The sequence below is a fragment of the Saccopteryx bilineata genome, chromosome 4 (genome assembly GCF_036850765.1).
Source record: "Saccopteryx bilineata isolate mSacBil1 chromosome 4, mSacBil1_pri_phased_curated, whole genome shotgun sequence".
Lineage (NCBI taxonomy): Eukaryota > Metazoa > Chordata > Mammalia > Chiroptera > Emballonuridae > Saccopteryx > Saccopteryx bilineata.
In genome coordinates this window covers 144,033,487-144,053,380 of record NC_089493.1, presented here as the reverse complement: position 1 = coordinate 144,053,380, position 19,894 = coordinate 144,033,487, and the positions used below count along the sequence as shown (strand labels likewise).

General features: G+C 47.1%; 1 pseudogene; it reads left to right on the top strand.

Moving 5' to 3' along the window:
- The first annotated feature begins 15,076 nt into the window (after positions 1 to 15,076).
- Positions 15,077 to 15,551, top strand: LOC136335339 (large ribosomal subunit protein P1 pseudogene; annotated as a pseudogene).
- Positions 15,552 to 19,894: the final 4,343 nt, after the last annotated feature.

The window sequence follows — 19,894 nt, the reverse complement described above, 5'->3', positions numbered from 1 at the left end:
GTCAGGCCAATCCTTCTGTAGACAAGGCCTCAGCCCTTCAAAGGGATTGGTCAGCACCCAGAAGTTATTCTGACCATTCAGTGCGTGTGTGTCTGTGTGTTTCACCTCACTTTTCATTGTTTAATTTTGGAACACAAAGGAGAATTTTTTACTTTTGGCATTTTCTGTTTTAAAAAAGATACTTCTTTGGAATGTATTAATTTTTCCACTGCCTGTCATCCAGATTTCTCACTAATCATTGGAAATTTGGTTCAAGTGAAGGGCTTCAGAGAACAAGTGCCTCACATTTCTTCAAGCTCTGCATCAGGTGTTGGCCTGAGAAAACAGCACCGTATTTCCCTATGTATAGGACACACCTTTATTTGAAAAATCTGGGGTCTAAAATCTGGGTGCGTCTTATACAGTAGTTGTAGATTTTTCCACTTGCATTTCCCACTTTTTCGTGCTTGTTTTTGTGCTCATTGTTGAAGACAGTGATTCGTCATCAGACACAGATGAGGACAAGCTAATGGATGGGAGTTTTGACAGTGATGAGGAGTTGTATGAATTTTATGATGAATGAAACTTGAGTTCAATAACATTATGTAATACTTTTTTTTTCAAATTTCAGGCCCCCAAATTAAGGTGTGTCTTATACATAGGGAAATATGTAGGTGCTTTTTTTTAGTAGCAGCAGCAACAGCTAAAAGAACTATCAAGAGGGCACATGCCTTGAATGTATTAGACTCCTCTTGGCCCTGTGAGATTGGACCACTGCTTGTAATTATTATATAAGTTATGCTGTTGCTATAGTCTGTTTATGCAACATACCTCACTCACACAGGAACCATCACAGAAGATACCTGTCATGTAGATTGTGAAGCGAGCAACCCTAAAGGGGTGCAATGTTAGAAAACAGTTGTGGTAGGCTTGCTCTCTGGTTTAGCAGTTGCAAGCATTTTGCTTGATTAGTGCATGAGCACATGGCAGAGGCACATTTGCATAGCCTATGTAAGGCTATAGGTGCTTGCATTCAGGGAAGATTGCAGATGGCAGATTGCCTGCCTGCCACTGTGAGGAGTCATTCTTGCTGTTTGTTTGCCTGAGAGGCGGTCCCTGCCTGTGTGCTCATCTGCCATTGTGAGACTCTATTAAACAGAAATGGCCCAAGGCTTCACAGTTCCTCTACCATCTTCCTGAATTGAAGGTGAACCTGCCTGGCCTCAGCCACCATCAGTACACCTAGTGTTGTCTCTGAATGCTTGCTATATTGTGTACCACTCCATGGTGTTGCTTCATTTGTTGTTGATAGAAAAACATGTTTCTATGGGTTTTTTTAAATCTAGAAGCAAAACACAATATGAAACATGTTTATAAATTTTAAGCCCACCTGGATAGTTTAAGAAAGAAGGTGAGAGGGGAAGGGAATTCATGCATAAGAAAGTCAATGATGGGTTCCGCATCATTTCTTTTATTCCTGGTCTCAGGCAATATCCCATTTTGAAGGTCAGGCCACAGATGATTGCTGGATCCTAGCCTTTCTCTGGGGCAGAAACCCTGTAGGCAGTGGATTTCCAAGCCGGTCACTAGAACCTGCCACATCAGCATTACCGGGGAACTCGCTGGAATGCACATCTGTGACCCTCCCCGGACCTGCAGAATTAGAAATCCTAGGGGTGGGGTCTAGCAGTTGGTTTTAACAAGCCATCTAGCTGATTCTGATGCAGGGTAGAATTTGTTTAAAGGGTAACATTTAAAAAAAAAATTTTTTTTTTTTTTACAGGGACAGAGAGAGAGTCAGATAGAGGGATAGATAGGGACAGACAGACAGGAATGGAGAGAGATGAGAAGCATCAATCATCAGTTTTTTGTTGCAACATCGTAGTTGTTCATTGATTGCTTTCTCATATATGCCATGACTGCGGGCCTTCAGCAGACTGAGTAACCCCCCGCTTGAGCCAGTGACCTTGGGTCCATGCTAGTGAACTTTTTGCTCAACCCAGATGAGCCCACGCTCAGCTAGGGTCTCGAACCTGGGTCCTTCCGCATCCCAGTCCGACGCTCTATCCACTGCGCCTCCGCCTGGTCAGGCTAAAGGGTAACATTTTAAGGCAACACACACACACACATACACATACACACACACTAATTGGAGTAGGATCATAAGGACCTATAATCTACAACCTGCTACTCTCCCACTTTTAGGCCTTTGTTCATGTTATTCCTCTAACTAGAATATTCTTTCTAACTCCATGTCTATCTGTTGGAACTGTGTCCTTTTTTTCAAAGTCAAACTGTTACTGGTACAAAAGTCTGTATGCCTGACAAATCAAAGGCCCAAGCTTAGTGTCAGACTTTGGAGTAAGGAAAGATTTATTTACTGAACAGGTGCCTATAAAGCCAGTGGCCATGGCCAGAAAGGTTCTCACTGGATTCAGGCAGATGATAAAGAAACTGTGGAGACAGAAAATGGTGGGTGTTGGGAAGATAAAATATATTATGCTCAATTTGTTAAAGATGACACTGCCCACATGGAGGCTGTTGCCCAGGTGATATTAATGTGTGTTGGGGGCAAGCTGTGGGCAGGCAGGATTGTTGTAGCCTGGGGCTTGGTTTTGGGAATAAGCCTTTCCCACACTTTTTGATGTGGGTGGTACAATCCAATTATGCCTCAGAGAAGTGACTTTGTATTAGAAACTTCCCTATTTTGTATATTGGATTAAAGGTTTTGATTTCTACACTATAAAATGGGGGCAGAACAGGAGCTTGCTCTCTTGGTTCCTGAGATTAACCTTAGAGGAGACAGCAGAGAGCAGAGAAAGGCCACGTGGAGGAGGCCAGGAGAAGCAGCCAAGATGGTGGAGTGTTGAGTGAGAAGCCATTTAGTGCAGAGTTTGTGCAGGGAGAAGGAAGGAGATGGGGAACAGAGGTGAATAAGTCTGGTGAGCTAGAAACCTTTGATTCTAGGAAACTCGGATAAGTCAGTAGCTTTGTGAGCACTGAATGTGAGTGGGTTTTGGAGCCCAGTGTGTTTTACTTGCCCGCCGGGTGCAAGCTAGAATTAAAGATGACAGCCCATCAGTTTCTGGCTCCGTTGTTTCTTTACCGACTGTCCGAATCCAATGCGAACCTGCATAGGGCCGGGCTGCTGTGATAGTAGCCCTGGCTACTGGCTTTACATTTGGCGTAGTCTGTGGCAGGATTCGATACAGATCGGCAAGGAGCCTTTGAGTGGTGGAGTAGAGGACTGGCTAGTGTTAAGGTTCCCCATGGCTGTCCTTTTGGGGATTGTAGGCTGGCTGACTTTTATAGCCATGCGTAAGGAAACTGTGAGCTCTGTGGAAGAGGCTGCCCGGGACCTGCCAACCAAGCAGCGGAAGGAGCTGGAGCAAATGTGGGAGAAACAGATGCTGACCCTGGAGCTGGAGGAAGCGCTAGAGAAGGAGGCTGACCAGGTTTGCGAGATTCGCCTGGAAATGGAGCAGCTGCTGGAGGAGGATTCACAGGTTCGTGAGTTGCAGATTGCCCTGGATGTTGTGGAGAGCCAGCAGTGGCGGGAGGCTGAGGCCAGGTCCAGAGCTGCAAGGTCTGCAGAGCAGAAGGCTGCAGAAGCCCAGGACTCGAGCCTGGCAGCGAGAGCTGATGTTTTCAGTTCCTCTTTGGAGGATGAGGAGAATTGGGCTGGAGTTGTGATCCGATCCACAGTCTCCAGAAGGTGAGAGCCCAGAAGCAAGGAGTTCTTACTATGGCCCTGGTAGGTCTGTGATTTTGGGACATAGGGTTGGACGCTGTCATGCTCTCTGGAGCAGAGATGGAAATGCTGACTGCCATTGCCACGTGCTCCTCTTTGGGACAGTGTAAAACCTGCCAGGATGGCAGGGATGAGGGGGGTGGCTGAGGTCTCTGTGCATGGACTGATTTCCTGGACTATGACTGGAGTGGGCATTGGCTTCTTTGTTGGATGGACTTATGGATTACGGATTTTGGACGATGTGAAATACCCTGATGGGGGTGGGGGGTGGCTTTGCTCAAAGCACTCCCCTGCCCGGGAAGCTTTTCCCATGGCTAGAAAGAAGGCCGAGGACATTTTGCGCTTTGGGCAAAGTGCTCAGAGACTGGTGAAGTGTACCTTTGTGATTGTTGAAACTGTATGATTTGTCATGTTGTAATTTGTGTAACGTTCTAATTTCCTTGCACAGGGATGCCGGTGATGTACATTGTGGGTAGTAAGTGAGCATAGGGGTGGATTGTTGGGCAGATAAAATATATTATGCTTACTTTGTTAAAGATGACGCTGCCCACATGGAGGCCATTGCCCAGGTGATATTAATGTGTGTTGGGGGCAAGCTGTGGGCAGGCAGGATTGTTGTAGCCTGGGGCTTGGTTTTGGGAATAAGCCTTTCCCACACTTTTTGATGTGGGGTGGTACAATCCAGTCATGCCTCAGAGAAGTGACTTTGTATTAGAGACTTCCCTATTTTGTATATTGGATTAAAGGTTTTGATTTCTACACTATAAAATGGGGGCGGAACAGGAGCTTGCTCTCTTGGTTCCTGAGATTAACCTTAGAGGAGACAGCAGAGAGCAGAGAAAGGCCACATGGAGGAGGCCAGGAGAAGCAGCCAAGATGGTGGAGTGTTGAGTGAGAAGCCATTTAGTGCAGAGTTTGTGCAGGGAGAAGGAAGGAGATGGGGAACAGAGGTGAATAAGTCTGGTGAGCTAGAAACCTTGATTTTTAGGAAACTCGGATAAGTCAGTAGCTTTGTGAGCATTGAATGTGAGTGGGTTTTGGAGCCCAGTGTGTTTTACTTGCCTGCCGGGTGCAAGCTAGAATTAAAGATGACAGCCCATCAGTTTCTGGCTCTGTTGTTTCTTTACCGACTGTCTGAATCCAATGCGAATCTGCATGGGCCAGGCGGCTGTGATAGTAGCCCTGGCTACTGGCTTTACAGTGGGCCATTCCATTTGTTCAAGTCTCGTAACAGCGAACAAGCAAGCAGGCAGGAAAGAGTGTTTCCCTCTGTGTCAGCATCCACCACCTCAGCAGGGCTCCCAAGCCTCGCCTCGGTCTCCGGTTCCACACCCGGACTCCTCTGGACTCACTGCTCTCACCAGCCTCAGCACTCTCCAGCCAAACAGGTTATGGGAGGGGGGACCCCTTCTCCAGCAAACAACGGCCCCTCCCAAGCAGAAAGACAATCCACAATTTGCAATCTGCCACCCTGAGGGCAAGTGCTGCAGCCTTCCACAGACTATACACACATGGCCCTGCCCCAGTACAAGTGAGCAAACCTAAAAAACACTTGTTTACCCAACAGTGCCATTTGTGGTTCCTCAAATCCACCTTAAGAAAATACACAGTTCAATCTTTTTTATTTATTTTTTATAGAACAGTTTTTTTTATTTATTCATTTTTAGAGAGGAGAGAGAGAGGGAGAGAGAGGAGAGAGAGACAGAGAGAGAGAAGGGGGGAGGAGCTGGAAGCATCAACTCCCATATGTGCCTTGACCAGGCAAGCCCAGGGTTTCGAACCGGCGACTTCAGCATTTCCAGGTCGACGCTTTATCCACTGCGCCACCACAGGTCAGGCCTCAATCTTTTTTTATGTCAAGGGAAGAGAAAATCAGAGGAGCAAGAGGTGATTGAGGACTATAGGTATCTGGGCACCAGCAGGGATTTGAGGTAAAATCTCAAAATCTCTTTATTCTCAGTACTTTGACCCTGGCTGATCTGAGTCCAATCTTAGAGACACCTGCAAATCTTTGATAAACTATCATTATTTTTGTATGCATTTCCCCCACCTTCCAGCAACAGCTATTTAAAAAAAACAAAACTCAAGCCAGTAGAAGGAGCTATTATTAACTTGAAAGCCATGGGAACAATGCAGGCTGGAATAAAATGGAGTCAGAGAGACTAAACATTTCACACTGTTACAAAACCAGTTCAAAACCTACTTCTAAGAAATTTTTTCAAGATCTACCCACCCCTCTGAAATGTGGTATCTGTCTTCTAAAGGGATTCTAATATAGAACAAATTTAGTCTTAAAGATATTTAAAGTTAGAAGCTTGGCATACTAGATAAAAATTATTTGGAATGAGTATAGGGGGCTCTTTTCCATGATGACTAGTAGTTGATGTCTTTAGATGGACCTTTCTTACGCTTTCTATAAAATAATGCATGCTCCTGCTTCAAGGTCTAATTGTTCCTTCTTCTGGAGAGTGTTTACTTGAGATCAGCAGGAGTCAAAGATCAAGGGTCAGCAAACATAGCTCACTGATGATTTGTATACTGCTCCTGAGCTAAGAATGTTGTTGGGCAAATAAGTTTGTAGAATTTGTGTTATTTGGTTTTGCTCACTTTTAATTAAAAATGGCACTGCCCATGTGGGGCGGTTGGTTACCTTCATGCTTGCGAAAGGGCTTTTGGTTATGCTAATGTGCGCTGGGGGAGGGATTGTCCCACCAAAAGGTTTTTAAAAAGGGAGCTAGGAGACCATTTTGAAGAGAAGGAGACCACGTTGGTCCAGAGGAGAAAGCCACGTGGTTGGAGGAGAGGAGGCAGTCAACATGGCTGGGTGCTGAAGGAGAAGCCAGTTTGTGCAGAGAGGAGAAGGGAGATGGGGAACTGTAAGGCCAGGAGCCATCATCGTGACCATTCATATGCAGGTTCCCATTGGATTCGGGCAGACGATAAAGAAATGGCGGAGTCAGAGGATGGGGGGCCATCCTATTTATTGGTGTCTCACCAAGACAGGCAAACCACAAAAGAAGACAAGGGAAAAGCAGAAAACCAGCTCTTCCCATGAAGGGCAAGGGATCAGGGGAGCCCTGCAATTGTGATAGCAGGAACTGTGTGTCTGAGCTCCTGGTCTGTCCCACTTTATAGTGTAGAAAACCAAAATCCCTTAATCCAATATACAAACAAGGAAGTCTCCAATACAAAGTCACTTATCCAAGGCATAATTGGATTTCTCATGATAGTGCACCACCCAGATCATACAATCAGTCAAGGGTGTGGGGAAAAGCTCAGTCCCAAAACCAAACCTCAGGCTACAACAACCTGGCCTGCCCATAGCCTGTCCCCCACACCCATTATAAGTCACAAGCGAGCAAACATATATATCATGTTTACAAACCTACTTGACCAACATTCCACCCCTTTTGCTCGCTTTACAATCTAAACCACAGGCATCTTCCATGATGGTCACTGTACAAAGAGTAGGATACATTGCATAAACAGAAATAGTACCAACTACAGCAATAGGATTAACATCAAAAACTATGGGCGAAATGAGAGAGCTGTCAGTGGCACCAAGAGAGGCAAATCTTTTCCCTCTGGCAGAATACAGGCCAGAGTTTTATCTGCAGACAGCACTGTAGCTGGCACCAGAGGCCGCCCTGAGCGGGCGTACCAAACCTTATTGGCCAATACACCAGCATCTGCTGGTTCTATGTGTAGTAAAATAGGGGAACTCATTATTGGCCATAAAGAAATTACAAAGGTGCCCTTCAAAATGCTGTCCCCTTGAGCACTCAAGGGATAATACACTTCTACCTTAGGTGGCCAGGTGCTGGTTGCCCAAGGAGTTAACTGGAGGTCCACCTCTAACACCTTTCCCCATGGTGCCAACAAGGCCACCCATTTCAGATAGGGGGCCTGTACAGTCCAGGGCCAAGTCCATTGAAGCCGTTGTCCTTTAAGAAGGGCTGTTGGAGCAGGCAAGAGCACGTTGCCCTGCTGTCCGAAACCTGGCTTGAGTAAAATGTCCTTAGTGCGTATCTGCAACTGAATAGGGGCAGCTGTCCGATGCAGGAGGGCCTCTACTGGAGCTGGGCTTCCCCATCGAGGTCGCTCATTCAAAATCCGGAGTACTGTCCATAAGTGGCGTGTCCATCCAGTAAGAGAGCCGGTGCCCCCCTCCTGTCGCAGTCCCTGCTTTAAGAGTCCATTATAACGCTCAATGATGCCAGCAGCCTGGGGGTGGTAGGGAACATGGTACTTCCAGTCCACCCCCAGCTTTTGAGCCCATTGCCTCACCGTTGAACCAGTGAAGTGGGTACCATTGTCACTTTCAAGGACCAGCGGTCACCCGTATGCAGCACTCAGGCGGTCCAGAGCCTGTATGACTGCCCTCTGGTCAGGGTTACGAGCGGGGTAAGCAGCAAGCAGCCCGGTGGCAGTATCTACACAAGTGACTGCATACTGGTACCCTTCTGACTTTGGTAAGGGTCCAATGATGTCTATCCGCCATCGTGTCAGTGGGACATGACCCCTCTGGATCTGTCCAGGTGACACCAGTGGTCTCCGAGGGTGTTCCTTGGAACATACTGCACATTGCTCACAGGCTGCAAGTACCTCTGCATAGGACACAGGCAAGTTCCAAGCCTTAACTGTAGCCCACATAGTTTTCTGTCCTGCATGGAGCAGGCGCCGGTGGAGCCACTGTGCCACATCACCTGCAGGTGCAGTCTCCAACCATCGCACCCTTGCCAACGTATCTGCCTCATCATTCCCAGGATGGGCTAGAGGGGCATGCCCTGTGACATGATATACTGTCACCTGCTTCTGGTGTCCTATTTCCCATAAGTCCTGCCACATGGCCTGACCCCATAATGGACGGTGCATTACCATCCACTGGTTAATGTGCCAAGTAGCAATCCAAAGGGTCAGTCCACGATAGACAGCCCAACTGTCAGTACAGATCACCAGAGGTGAAGGTTCATTATGGGCAACTAGCCAAACAGCTCTTAATTCTGCCCATTGGCTGCTTTGGCCTGTACCCGTGTCTATCCAAATAGTCTCAGTGGCCGGATGGAAGGCGATAGCCGTCCATTTGGCAGGTTGGCCCCTGCTGGAACCATCAGTATACCAGGCATCTTCGGGGATGGGCACCCACCCTTCCTGGTAAGGACTGACCTCAGGTTCTGCCTCCTGAGCCCCAGTTGCACCTGACTCTAAGGTTGCATAGGTGACTGGACCCAAGACCTCCTGCAGTTCTGCCCTCAATGGGCTGGTGCTAAGAGCACAGCATTGTTGCAGATAGGCACCCCACTTGGCCAGGGTAGACATTTGGGCCATACCACTACGTGGTTTAGTTGCCCAATCTCTCACCCATCCAGCTATAGGGTATGTTGTTTTGACTGAAACTGGTGTTGTGGTTGTAATACTCTCAGTTGCCAGGAGGGCAGCATACACAGCTGCCAGCTGCTTCTCTACTAATGAGTAACGAACTTCAGCACCTTTCCACAATTGGGACCAAAATCCAATAGGTTGCCGTAGGCACTCTGTCCGCTGCCACAAGCCCCATCCAAACCCCTCCGAGGTTACATGAACATCCAGCTCACAGGGCCTGGCAGGATCAAACACATTCAAGGCCTGTGCCACCTTGACAGCTCTCTTAGCAGCTGCAAATGAACCTTGCGCCTGCTCAGTCCAATCCCAGCGAACCCCCTTTCGAATAAGGTTGTACAAGGGGCGTAGTAACTGAGCCAAATGCGGTATAAATGCTCGCCAATACCCCAACAAACCTAAGAATTCCTGTAACTGTTTTACCGTAGTGGGCACGGGGTATGCTTGAATCTTATCTATAACTGCGTCAGGGATAACTTTTGTCTTACCCGACCAGACAACTCCCAAGAATTTAACAGATAACCCAGGTCCTTGTAACTTGTTCTCGTTAACTGCCCAGCCACATGCTTTCAAATGGGATAGCAGGGTAGGGACTGCTTGCTCCAATTCTGAAAGAGAATCACTAGTTAGCATAATATCATCAATAAAATGGTACATGCGGACTACCTCTGGCTGTTTCTATTTAGCCAGGTCAGCAGCCACCAGCCCATGGCACAAGGTGGGGCTATGCAAATAGCCCTGGGGTAACACTGTAAAGGTCCATTGTCTCCCTTCCCAACTGAAGGCAAATTGGTCTTGACTCTCTGCGGCTATATCAATAGAGAAAAAAGCATTGGCCAAGTCTGCCACAAAGTGGTATGTCCCCAACTCATGGCTTAGCTGATCCATCATGTTAGCTATCGAGGGAACAGCAGCGTGCAAAGGGGGAACAACTTTATTAAGTTCCCTGTAATCTACTGTCATTCTCCAGGTTCCATCCGCTTTGCGCACAGGCCATACTGGGGAGTTGTAAGGACTGTGTGCTGGCCGGATGATCCCCACCTTTTCTAGTTCAAGGATTGTCCCTGTGACTTCTTCATAACCACCTGGCAGGCGGTACTGGTTGGTGTTAGTCACACGCCGAGGGATGGGTAATTGCAAAGGGGAATGTGATGCATGTCCCCGCAATACTGCCTTCACAACCCTGATCCACAGCCGGAACTCCCCAGCTGTAGTTTCCAACCACAGTCCTTGCAAGACATCTACCCCCAAAATATATTCAGGAATAGGAGATACATACACCTTATATGGCTTAGGAGGCAGTCTCCCTATCCCCAATGGAATAGTTATTGGCTTCACTTGAACAGTTTGGCCCCCATAACCGTCAATGGCCACTGGGGTCCCAGCAAACCGCTCTGGGTTTCCATAGAGAAGGGAACATTCTGCACCTGTATCCACCAAGGCCAACACCTGTTGTACGTTGGAAGGGGACCAGTGGATAGCCAGTTCCACATGTGGCCTCCGGTCCCCGCCCATCCCTGTTAGATGGGTCCCTTGGCCTTTTTCCTATTCAAACTGGTACAATGGGTCTTGGGAGTTCCCCTCTCCCTCGGCTGTCTCTATCATATAATCTTGTAACCGAGCTGTGCGCGCACCAAAAGTTTTAATGGTAGCTGCTGGGGCCTTTCGTCTCAGTGGCTGGAACTTCTATTCTGGTTTAAGCTGCCGCCAAAGCTCCAAAAGAATTTTATTAGACTGGCCATCCAATTTCCCCTTATCTGCTCCAGCTGCAATCAAGTCTACTCACATCTGCGTTCGGGTAACCTTTACAGGCCCGTTTCCCTTGTTAGTTGGGGGGGAAACATAGGCAGCAGCCCTCACTGCTTTATGATCCCGAGCGGCCTCCAGCTCTCCCAAATCTGCTACCATCTGTGTAACTGCATTGATGGGCTGCCCCACATAGGGGCCCAAGATAGCCACAAGTGACCCAAAAAGGGCTGACGGGGTGCTAGCAAGGACAAATTCCCTCATTTTGGCCGTAAACACTTCTTCGTCTGGCCCACGAGACCCAGGGTTGAAAACAGCATTCTTCATACCTAGTTCTCGAAGGACCTTTACTAACTCACTGTAGCACTGCCACCGACTCATTGCCCCCGGCAGTTCTCCAGCATTCTGCCAGACCATACGAATGGCAGCCATCACCCATTCTAATAGGGTATGGTCTCCTGGGTTGCCATGGCAGTTCTGAAGATGCTGCCTCAAGGAAGAGTGTGTGGTAATGGCGGCCAATTTCTCCATCTCTGTTCCGGAGAGCATGATGCCCTCCACCCCTATATCCCATAATCGTAGTAACCAGGCTACCAGGGATTCAGTAGGTTTCTGCCTAAATTGTGCCCCCAACTCCATCAGCTCTGCCTGGGTATAGGGCCGGACCACAGAGTGTTCCATTACCTGGGCAGGAGGCTGTGGCTGCCCCTGAGGGACTCTTTGTTGCTGGGTTTTTACCTTCTTGGCGACAACTGGTTGGGCTCTCAGTGTGCGTATGGCAGCTTCAGCCTGAGCCTTCTCATCCTCAGAAGAGGAGTCGCAAGCGCCTGCTCCCGCTGACTCAAAGCCAATCCACCGGCACGGATGCTGCTGCTCCTTTGGTGACCGTTTAGGCTCCTGTGGCTGCTGGCTTTTGGCCAGAAGCTGAGACTCGAGCTCTTGAATCCGCAGTTGTTTCTCCAACAACTGCCGGTGAAGACGTTCAGCTTCCAAGGTAAACTGCAACTCTCGAACCCGTAATTCCTTCTCCAGTGCTCGCTCCAGTTCCAGCCTTTTCTGCCGTTCTGTTTGTAATTCATGCTGAAGCTTTTGACCTCGGGCAGTTTCCTCTTGAGTAAAAAACATGTAGCCCATGGCCCCTAAAAGGACAGCCATGGGGAGCCAGAGCAGCAACCAGTACTCTATCCCACCCATCAAGGGTGGTGGCTCCATACCAATCTCTGAATCCTGCCAGAAACTACGCCAGTTGTAAGGCCAGGAGCCGTCATCGTGACCATTCATATGCAGGTTCCCATTGGATTCGGGCAGACGATAAAGAAATGGCGGAGTCAGAGGATGGGGGGCCATCCTATTTATTGGTGTCTCACCAAGACAGGCAAACCACAAAAGAAGACAAGGGAAAAGCAGAAAACCAGCTCTTCCCATGAAGGGCAAGGGATCAGGGGAGCCCCTGCAATTGTGATAGCAGGAACTGTGTGTCTGAGCTCCTGGTCTGTCCCACTTTATAGTGTAGAAAACCAAAATCCCTTAATCCAATATACAAACAAGGAAGTCTCCAATACAAAGTCACTTATCCAAGGCATAATTGGATTTCTCATGATAGTGCACCACCCAGATCATACAATCAGTCAAGGGTGTGGGGAAAAGCTCAGTCCCAAAACCAAACCTCAGGCTACAACAACCTGGCCTGCCCATAGCCTGTCCCCTACACCCATTATAAGTCACAAGCGAGCAAACATATATATCATGTTTACAAACCTACTTGACCAACAGGAACCACAGGGGATAAGACTGGTGGGGGCCTTTGATTCTAGGAAAACTCAGATGTGTCAGTAGCTTTGTGAGCACTGAATGAGTGGATCTTGGAGCCCAGTATGTTTATGTTTACTTGCTTGCTGAATGCAAGCTAGGACTAAAGCTAATGGCCCACCAGCTCTTGGCTTCATAGTTTCATTACCATCTGCCTGAATTAAATGCAAACCTGCAAAAGCTAGGTGGCTGTGATGGTGGCCACGGCTATTGGCCTTACAAATGTGTTTTATATTTTTAAATGGTTAGAAAAAAATTTTAATAATATTTTGTGGCACATGAAAAGTACATGAAACTCAAATTTCACTGCCTGTAATTAAGGGATTAGTGGAACACAGACTGACTCATTCACCAATGCTGCTTTTTTGCCCTAAGGACAAGTTAAGTATCAATAGTTGCAACAGAGATCGTATGGCCTGCAAAGCCAAAAATATTTACTATCCAGCCCCTTACAGAAAATGTTTGCAAACTCCTGCTCTAGATAAGCACATTTCACTCCCTTACTTTATTCAGGGCTCTACTCAAATGTCACCTTATCAGAGAGGTATGCCTGAACCAGCCTCCCTAAATGGAACACATGACCCCATCTGCTTTTTGCAACTTTATGATGTTTTATTTCTATTTGAAGCACTTATCTCCAGCTCATGTTATATATTTATTTATTTTAGGTCTTCCTTCCTTATAATCCAGCTTCATGAGATCACTCTTTGTTTTGGTTCATTATTACATGTCCACATGCTTATAATAAGCCTTTAAACGAATGAATAAGTATTCTTTAGTAAGAATTGCTCCTAAGACCTTTTTTTTTTTTCTTTTGTATTTTTCTGAAGTGAGAAGCGGGGAGGCAGACAGAAAGACTCCCACATGTGCCCGACTAGGATCCACCAGGCAAGCCCACTAATGGGCAATGCTCTGCCCATCTGGGGCGTTGCTTCATTGCAACTGGGTCCATTTTTTTAGTGCCTGAGGCAGAGGCCATGGAGCCATCCTCAGCCCCTGGGCCAACTTTGCTCCAATGGAGCCTTGGCTGTGGAGAAGAAAGAGAGATAGAGGGGGGGGGGGGGGAAAGGTGGAGAAGCAAATGAACACTTCTTCTGTGTACCTGGGCCAGGAATCGAACCTGGAACTTCTACAAACCGGGCCAACGCTCTACCACTGAGCCAACCGGCCTGGGCCCTAAAACATTTCTTGGTGGTTAAATCATTTTAGTTTTATTTCTTAAGAGACAAGGGATCCCTAGCCTCTAGACTAACAGTAACATAGAGAAAATAAAGATATACTGTTTGCCTTATAAAATAATGAGCATACATTGTGAAATATTTTTAAATTAGAAGTCCTGGAGGCAAAATCTTCAAACATCAAGGCCACTTATCAGAACAATTTCTCTGGTTTGTGAGAACATCCAGAGTTGCCAATTGGAATTTTAGAAAATTATTTTTGACCACTTGAGTTTTAAAAGAGGTTTTAGGAACTGTGTTGTCCCATTCTTTTTCTCTTTTGTTTCAAAATTCTTCCTTACTTTATCTTACTTTACAGACATAGAAGGTAGACAGAAGTGGGTTTCAAGACATAATTACCATTTACTTTGGGTATGGAATTTTCTAGGAAAGGAGTTAGCACAACTCAAGAGCCTCAATGATCTTCCTATGCTCTCCCAACTCAAAGCCAAATCAGTTGTTTATAAAGAAATAATTTATCCACTTTTCCTTCCTTTTCCCAAAGCTAGTCTTCCATAGTTTGTCCACACACACTTTTAAGAAAATCGCCTCTGGTTTACCTTGTGTTGGGTGAAAAGGATATGTTCATTAGGAATATGTTTCCTTCTTTACTCAACTAAAATGTAAATATCCATCTAAAAGGAGAGATTTTATCATTATATTAAAATACATATATATATATATGTTGAATATATATATATATGAACTGAAAGGGGAAACTCAATAGTTAAAATTTTTAGCTTTAGTAGCTTCTACTTATAGTTAATAGGCTGAAATGATTAACAAATGTAAAAAGCTTTGTTCCAGGAGCTGAAATACACAACTAGGCTTCTGTGACTCCAGGAGGGCATGCACAATCTACTCTTATGCCTCAGAAGTCTGCAAGCAATCATGATTGTATCAAAGCCTTTGTGCTCCAGGGATAAGATGCCCACTGACCATGATGCAGAAAAAGAATTACTGGCCATGCCAGAAAAATCTCTGGAATGCAACTTTTATCTAATTAACTTTTTTCCCTCTGGTTCCAAACCCCTTACTTACCCTTTTCTTCCCCTTAGAAAAAGTTCAGCTTGAGATGAGCTGTTAAAATGGTGTTTTAGGGTACATAACCTGCCATTTTCTTGGATTGCTGGCCATCTTAACAAAGCACCTATAAAAATTCAATTCTGCCCTTTCCTCAGCTGCCGCTAAGGTGCTCAGTTCTTCTGAGGAAGCTAAGGCCGCGTTGGGGTGAGGTCCTCACTTCATCTGGCGACTAGCACCGATCCGGCAGCGCTTGCCCAGCACTCGCCCACACCATGGCCTCTGTCTCGGAGTTAGCCTGCATCTACTCGGCCCTCATCCTGCATGACAATGATGTGACGGTGATGGAGGACAAGATCAATGCCCTCATTAAAGCAGCCGGTGTAAATGTTGAACCTTTCTGGCAAGGCTTGTTTGCAAAGGCTCTGGCCAATGTCAACATTGGGAGCCTCATCTGCAATGCAGGAGCTGGTGGACCTGCCCCAGCAGCTAGAGCTGCACCAGGAGGAGGTTCCGCCCCCTCCACTACTGCTGCCCCAGTTGAGGAAAAGAAAGTGGAAGCAAAGTAAGAAGAATCTGAGGAATCTGATGACGACATGGGCTTTGGTCTTTTTGACTAAACTTCTTTTGTAATGTTCAATAAAAAGCTGAACTCTGAAAAAAAATTCAATTCTTATCCCTAAGTATTTGGCTGGGTAGAAACAGGCAGCATGAACATTGACTTTTCTGGTTTCAGAATGACTTCACTGTAAAATCTAAAGTATGAGATTACAACGTTACAATGGTTTTCTAATGAAAAGTCTCATTGTCATTTTTAGGAGAATTACAACTTTTATATTGAGGAAGGAGGGGCAGGCCCCTCTCCTGCCCTGAGAAGGAAGAAAAGAAAAGAATGCAAGGGAAAAGAACCTGGAGAGGTAACTGAGTCAGCTAGTTATAGATTAACTACAGTTCTCTGAAAGGTTGCCTGGAGCTTGTTGTAAAACAAAGCAAGAACAGGACTTGTACATAGCTGAGACCAGTGGTCCGGAAACCCCTTGCCCCATCAAAACTTACCCACCCCTCCTGAAGTCATAAGAGTGACATCTACCTCTAGACAAAGGGATCACAAGCCCTGTTGGGCAGATAAAATATATTATGCTCACTTTGTTAAAGATGGCACTGCCCATGTGAAAGCCCGTCACCCAAGTGATAATATTAGTTGCCTTTCTTGCTTGAGATGGGCATGATTATGTTTATATGTGTTGGGAAAGGGCTTTCGTGCCAAAAGGTTTTAAAAGGAAGAGAGATCATGTTGTTCCAGGGGAAGAGGGATTATGTTCTAGGAGGAGAGCAGAGAGGAGAGCAGAAAAAGGCCATGTGGAGGAGAGGAGAGGCAGCCAAGATGGCAGAGTGCTGAAGGAGAAGCCAGTTTGTGCAGAGAGAAGGAGATGGGGAACAGAGGTGAATAAGGCTGGTGAGGTAGACACCTTTGATTCTAGGAAACTCAGATAAGTCAGTAGCTTTGTGAGCGCTGAACGAGTGGGTTTTGAATCCCAGTGTGTATTTCACTTGCCTGCTGGGTGCAAGCTAGGATTAAAGGTAATGGCCCACCAGTTCTTGGCTCCACTGTTTCATTACCATCTGTCGGAATCAAATGCGAACCTGCATGGGCCAGGCAGCTGTGATGGTGGCCGTGGCTACTGGCTTTACAACCCTTTGCATGAACACATGTATTCTGTAAAAGGTATATAAGATGTAAGAAATCTAACTTTGGGGAGCTCATGGTTTATTGCCTCTTTGGGGATCATGCTGCTCCACCAGTTGTTAGAATCCTACTTCCTTCATCAGCTTGTCTGGGTGTCTCTGTCCCTCTTGATTCCTGCTGCAAATTTGGTGCATTGACTGGCAAGCAAGGAGGAAAGACACCTAGACTGGCTGACTTCAGGAACCCCATTGGGGAGCCTCCAGCTGTTGTGGACTATAAATGGCAAAAAGCCATTGTAGATTCGAGGCTTAGTAAAAGGCTAAATTCTCCCCCCTCTATCTCCATATTTGGCTATTATGCTGAGTATTTGCACCCATTCCACTTGCTTCCTTGGGTTGCTGGAAGCAATTTACATGCCCTTCCTCTGGCTCTTTGTTTGTTTTCAGATGTTGGTAGGTTTCACTAATGTATCCTGTTTATGCCTTGAGAGAGTTCCTGTCTTAGCCTTGGATGTGCAACTTTGTATCAAGGCCCTTGATTTGCATATGGCTATATAATAAAGGGAACTGGGGCTATGGGGTACTCAGATACTGCCAGGCATTTTGAAGAGTCCTCCTGGTCCCATAGTTTTTGTTTTGATAAATGTGTTTCCTTAATTCCACACTGTTATTAGGAGCTGCACTGGTTTGCGGCATCCAGCCACCCTGCCAACACACTTGCTGAGCATACACAGGGAATTTCCCTGTGTAGATGTCTCTGTAAGATGGGGGGGGGGGGGGAGATTCATTTCGCCAGTTCCAGCAAGGACCAGACAACGAAGGAATGAAGGAACAAGGAGACAGGGTGTGTCAGAGCCATGGTAAGGAAAACAACAAGAAAAGCTAGCTGGGGTCCTGCCCCACTGGGCAGAAGGGAGGCCTGCTCACCCCCAGAGAGTCACTAATCACCTGATCAACCTCCGGAGAGTCTATAGGTTAAGAGCAGCGACTGTGTACTCTTCACAGGTGTGGGGAGTAGTCCCCGTGGGTTAGGAGTGGTGACTCATCACCCTCCATGGGTGTATGAGAGGTTGTGTGAAAGTGAGTGAGTTCAGAGTGAACATAATGGACAGTGGGGAGGAGTTCAGACTCCTTCCCACAGGGCTGAAGAGAGTGTTGGGTCCCTGACCACAGTTTTATAAGACCCCTTGTATGGCTAAGAGGCAGAACTGCATGCTGACAGTTCATATCAGCCTTCTATAAGCCAAAACGACCCGAGATCTCTGCAAGGGGAACAGTCAGTGATGGACTGAAGCAAGTGGCATCCCCTCCAAGTTTCCCCCACCCTTCCTGAATTCCTCCTTGTGGCATGACTGGTGTTTGTCATGGGAGGTATGGAAGGTTCACAGGGAAAATCTACTCCCCTGGCCAGGATGATCAGGAACATTAAGAAAGGGTTCTCAGGGGATTACAGAGTTACTATGTCCCCAGGAAAATTGAGGACCTTGTCTGGACTATAATGGCCTGCTTTTAGTATAGAATGGCCAGCAGAAGGAAGCTTAGACAAGTCTGTTGTGCGGAAGGTGTAGCAGGTAGTCACTAGAAATCCAGGCCACCCTGACCAGTTTTCCTACATAAACACCTGGCTTACACTGGTATTGCACCCTCCCCCTTGGCTTAGAGGTCAAATATTGATAGCATGGCAGGGAAGCATTCTATCAATCCTGGAGAGCCATGGCCTCAGGCCGGTGCCAGAAATTTTAAACCGTAGAGAGCCAGAAGAAACAGAAACTTTGGCTCCCCACCATGCATACTGGAAAGGCTTTACCCTCCCACACCTGGCTTCCTGTCCACCCAAGAGACTGCTACTGACTCAGGCCCATCATTGCCAGGTCTATCAAGCCCCAGAAGAAGTCTCCTGGGCGGGAGGCCCCTCTCACGGCCCGGCTGGAACAAGTCTAGGCTCCCCTCCCCTAGCTGGGAGGCTGCACTCAAAGACAGGGCCAGGAGTACAGATGCCTTTGAGAGAAGTAAGAAACACAGTGAGGAAGCCAACAAGATTTATGTCAACAAAAAGGTTGCAAACAGGCAGGAAGATGAGTGCCGTATGAATAAAAAGACAGCTTATAGCGGCTGCCCTTCAGTACAAGAGCAAAGGAAAGCCTCCCCCATTTGAAAACGAAAAGAAGATATGCAAGGGAAAGAGCAGACAGTTGGGCAGGGCCCCTTGTGTCGTGATCTGGGTGCCATCTGCCAGGAAACTGGTCACTGGAAAAATAACTGTCCTAGGCGGGACAAGGGGGAGGCGTGCTTGCCAGCCGCCTCCAAAGGGAAAGCCACACTGTGCAACACAGCTGGGCAATCCCTCTTGAACTGAGGGTGACCGACCTCAGGGGCCCCTGATAAGTCTGTATGATAGAAGGAGGCCAACAGATGGGCTTCCTCATTGATACAGGGGCTGAACACTCAGTGGAGACTCGGCCAGGCCAATAGCACCACTCTCCACCTGTAGAGTAGACATAGTAGGAGCCACAGGAAAACAGGTAGAACAGGCATTCTGTCTACCTCGTAAATGTCCTATAGGAGGTCATGAGGTTATGCATCAGTTTTGTACATGCCTGACTGTCACTGCCCCTTCTGAGGCATGATCTGCCTGTAAACTGTAAACTGAGGGCTACTATCTCTTTTGCTGACAATGGCCAGCTAGACTTGCAGGTGCCAAAGCCTAAGCTTGTTTTAACTATAACCATCTCAGAGAGGAGAAATGGAGAATTTGTGCTACTGAGCCTGGGAAGCCACCCAGTCAGAGGCTAACCCAGAAATGGCCGGGGGTATAGGCAGAAGATACCCCCCCCCCCCAGGCTGGTAATAAATCAAATGCCAGTATGGATGGAGTTAAAGCCTGGAGCACTGCCTGTTAGCCAAAGACAACACCCAATTCCTAGGGAAGCCTTGAAAGGAATCCAGGTACATGTACAGAGACTCAAGGAGCATGGCATTATTGTCCTGTGCCATTCACCCTAGAATACTCCTTGCTCCCGTCAGAAAACTGGAAACTAATGATTATCAGCCAGTACGGGACTTGAGAGTAGTAAATGAGGCAGCAATGACCTTGCATCTGACAGTACCCAGCTCCTAACCTCTCTGCCCGAGTCTCTTGGTTCACTTGCTTGGACTTGAAAGATGCCTTTTTTAGCACAAGACTGGCTCCTGGAGGTCGGGAGCAGTTTGCCTTCCACTGAGAGGACCCAGCTACAGGGGCAATGGGACAGTACACCTGGACTAAGCTCCCACAGGGGTTCAAGAACTCCCCTACCATCTTTGG